This window comes from Rhododendron vialii, chromosome 10a (assembly GCF_030253575.1).
Source record: "Rhododendron vialii isolate Sample 1 chromosome 10a, ASM3025357v1".
NCBI lineage: Eukaryota > Viridiplantae > Streptophyta > Magnoliopsida > Ericales > Ericaceae > Rhododendron > Rhododendron vialii.
Genome location: NC_080566.1, coordinates 24,560,561 through 24,565,187, shown reverse-complemented (window position 1 = coordinate 24,565,187; position 4,627 = coordinate 24,560,561).

Here is a 4,627-nt window from a genome sequence, read left to right as displayed (position 1 = left end):
AAGGAAAAAATTATTAAGGAATCCTAAAAAGAAAATTCTAGAAAGGGAGAAAGCGAGGAAGTAAGTTAGAGAGAAAAATCTGTGAAGCAATACTCTTTCTTTCCTCAATTGGTATCCATTTTCCTTTTGAAACCAAAGAAGGGGGAATTTTTTTCTCCCTTATTTTCTCTCATTTTATTTCGAGAATCAAATAAAGGAAAGAAGCCCACTTTCTTTACAGTTTCTCTTTTAGTTATTTTTTTTCCTCTTTCATTTCCTTCCGCAAGTTCCAAACAAAGCCTTAATCTGTTTGTTACTTGTGGAAAGGAAAAGAAAGAAAAGGAAAGGATAAGAAAAGAAAAGCGAGAAAATGTAAAGAAAATGGATTCTTTTCTCTTATTTAGTTGTAGAAAGAAATTGAAAAGAAACTATGAGAAAAATAAATTTCTCTTGTTTAGTTTCAAGAGGAAAATAGAAAGGAAATGAAATTTTTTTTAACTACCTTTAATCACGCCTAAGAGCTTTCTCCTTTTTTTTCATTTTTCCCAACATTCCAGAGCTTTACCCTTTCTTTTCCTTTCTATATTTTCATTTCATTTCCCTGACATAGGAACCAAACACCCCCTAAAGAATTTTCTTTTTCTTTTTTTTTCTTTCATTTTCTGTAGATTCCAAACATAGCCTAAATTTGAGGGTAACTTGGACCGAACTGCATAAAAAATGGTAAATTTCATCGACATCCCCTAATGTTTCTATATATACAAAAATCTGCCATGAAATTTCTGAAATAACATTGACCTCTCTCACTTTTTTCCCTGGCAGTATGCACTAAACCCCCTCCATTAACGTATTGTCATCAAAGTACCCAAGGAAAGTGGCTGAGATCATAATCTGACTACCTAAAATGCCAACAATGCCCTTAGCTACTATGGAGAAGATAAATACTCCTACATTCAACATGCCCAGGAGTGTATAAGAAAAGAGTGAATAACCATATCTTTGCATATTTACCAATATTTTTGGTGAATTGGAAATAAAAAAATATTGGGCAACAGATGGAATAGACAAATGCACATATACATAAATATACTCCCTCCATACCAAATCACTTGTACTCTACAACTGTTTGGGCTAAATCAACTCAATCTTTGATAAATAATTATGTGCGGGCATGCTAGAAAATAATATAAATCTATCCTTTTTAGATTAACTCAGAAATAGCTAACTTAATCAGGCAATTGTGATTATCCGTTCAATTACCTCAACGAAGAGGATTTTTCTAAAAGGTATCAATCAAACTGAATCGACACACTTCAAACAGAGAAACCAAAAAAGATAATTGAATACAAGCACGCTTAAATTTAATCAAAAGCAAGCTTATATACGATTACTCTTAGAATTTCAATAATGTAGACACCCCAATCTGGGTTTCCAGATTAACTTACTTTCGATTTTTTGATTCTCCGATGAATAAATGGATCAAGAACACTCCAAGAATGTCGAGTGGTTGAGTTTTGAATATTTGATACCCTTTTAACCCTAACCAAACCTAACCTTTACCCTACTGTCAAACGTTGGTTCAGACCTAGCGTGCGCTAGTCAAAGTGCCAGGTGTTGGTCAAAATGTTAGGTTTGACCATTGACCAGGGCAAGGTAGCTTTGACTGGCACATGCTAGTCAACCCTTCTCGTTGACCTGTGCGCGCTAGTTTAAAACTCGCGCGCGTTGATCAGAGCTTTGGTCAAACTTGCTTTATTCAGCATGCAGTCACTATGAATATGGGTCTACAGCACTTTAGAACCTTCCAATCTGTTGAAAAAGCAGTCATCGCCAGGGGACATCCCTTATACCCATCCAATCACCTTTTCCCTCTCATTGAGAGGGAAAGCTTTGGCGCAAAGCTAACCAGCCATTTATGGCTGATTGAAATCCTTTCTCTCACTCTCTCCCTCTATATATACCTTTTCTCTCATACAACCAAAGGGTTACAACCTTTGGATCACTTTGTTGCAAAACTAAGTTGATCATTTTGCCACCCAAAGGCTGAAGCAACTCCTAGTTCAAGCACTACACCATTTGTTCTTCATCTACCAACATACCAACTACCTTTCAAAACTCCTCCATTCAAGCCTCAAACCTCAAGCTCAATCACTCTCTCAAACCCAAAAATCAAAGGTATAACACATTTGTACTACTTTCTGTTTTGATCCCTAAGGGGGGCTAGCAGAGTTAAGGCTGGTAATCAATACCAGTCCTGGCCTTAACGCTAGCATGGTTTCAAAATCGTAGCAGCGAGGACCACCGCGAGCTGTCATGCCCTCGATTTTCAACATAAATAAATAATTCATTTCAATAAACGATCATTGCATAATATAGATAATACCCAAAAAAGAGTCCGAAAATGATCACTTACAAACCAAGTCCCCAAGTTTAGAGATTTACAACATTGGCACTACGGCCCAAATTCCATAGTTAGACAAAGACAGTAAATTTAGAGGTTGCATGATATCTAAAGTTAAAAGAATTCAAATGAATTTATAATTACATCTCTTCAGAGATCATACAAAAGATGATAGAACCACTTCTCAATGACTGCTTTCGAAAGATATGAAGTCAAGCATGCACACCATGCACTCCGCGTCAAGATCCTTGGGGTGTACCTGAAATTGATGATGGGTTGAGCTAAACTAGCTCAGTAGAGAGTTCTATACTCAAGCTATATGTAAATGCGATGAAACATGCAATAAGAGTAAATGATTTCCAATAAACGGACAAGAGATACAAAGGGGCACCATAATGAACCGACGGAATACGACGGGATTCTATACGTCTTAAGGATATCTGTAACCATTCGTACATCAAACTAGGGGCAGCTTTAAACACACATCAATCTAAATAACCCACGACAGTGTCTCAAACCATTTTAAGACTTCTCAAATGAATGCCACAATTAACTTCCTCATTTCTTACCATTCACCATCAAGCCTCTTTTCATAAAAACATCCCTTTTCATTGCCAAAATAATTTCGAGAAAACTCTCGACCTTTTTGGGTCAAGCTCCGTTGATTCGAGCTTGAATACCGGAATCCTTTGATTTGTGCCCAAATACCGGAACCATTGATTCACTCAGGAATACCAGAGGATTTTTCATAAAAGTCCTTTTTCCAAAACCAAATTCCTTTCTTTTCAAAAACTTCGATAGAATCAATTGTTTATCTCTTTCTTTAACGATCACAATCTCAAGCAGCAAACAGTTCAAGTAACAACATATACTTCGACGTCAACTACAACATTCTTCATTTTATGAGAGACTCAGCTGTATTACCACACCTTGCCTTACAGTGAACTCTCTCTCCACCTGGGTTTACGCATTACCACACCTTACATTGCGGGCCTTCTAGAGTCTCCGCATTACCACACCTTGCGTTGCGGGACCCTCTATCCAAATTCTCAATTAAAGCATACACACACACACACACCATCAATCAAGATATAAGCAGACAACATTTCCCAAGTTCACTTTCTTTCATTCATCATCACACAATGTAATACAAACTCATAAACATGTCCTATTGTACATTGATAAATACTTTAAGTTCACGTTATTCCTCTAAGTCTATCACGACGTCCTTTTTCACGTACCGAACCCACAAATGACTCCACGACACACCGCCCGCTAGGTTCTAAATGAGAATCTTATAGAACGAGCGTCAAAGGAACCTAGGAAGATCAACAAGACGAAGCACGAGGACACGAGTTACCCTATTCTCATCCAGACCGCTAGGTAAACCCCCATCGAACAACTATGCGCCCACGATATACCTTATAGCCTATGATATTCGAAACCACTCTACAATACGTTTTCCAATTCACCGATCACCACGTCATCTCATAGCACCTAACATGTCTATATCGTTCATCATATCATGCCACAATGTTCACGTACTCATTCTAAGACATAGACGACGGATAGGTACCATACTCATAGGATTTGACACGTTTCTCTTGCACAACGAGAGTCAAAGGAGAAAGATTGATCAATGAATGACTTAAGGTACTAACAATTAAGTTTAGAAATGGTTTGGAGGTGTTCAAAGAGTGTTACAAGTGATCGGGGTTCAAAACAATCGAAGAGAGATAAGCAAAGACAAAACTGTCCAGAAAGCCAATGGGTATTGATACAACAAATATAACAATTGTTGTATCGATACGGGGACATTACGACAGATTCTGAAGCTACTGGAATACAGATTTCTACAAGGTACCGATACACAACTACTTGTATCGATACGGGGACATTACGAGCAGCGATTTAGTGCAGAAATTCAAAGGCGAACACAACACAACAATCATCGATCACAGGGCAAGATTGAAGCATAAAATCAACTCATAAACACATAAAATAAGTAAGAAATCCCTACCTCAAAGCGATTCGAACGAGACCCAAGCGATTGATCGAAGTCCAAGCGAGCCCTAAACATTCCAACTCCGGAATCGACCAAGAACTCCTCTCCAAGCTCCACCCAACAAGATACAAGCCCGAGATCGCGTGCAAGAAGTGAAATGGAGGTGGATCTTAGTATGCTTTAGGTGATTGATGGAGATTTTGTGTGAGGGAGAGAGAGCCGAATGAGAGAGGGAGAGGTGT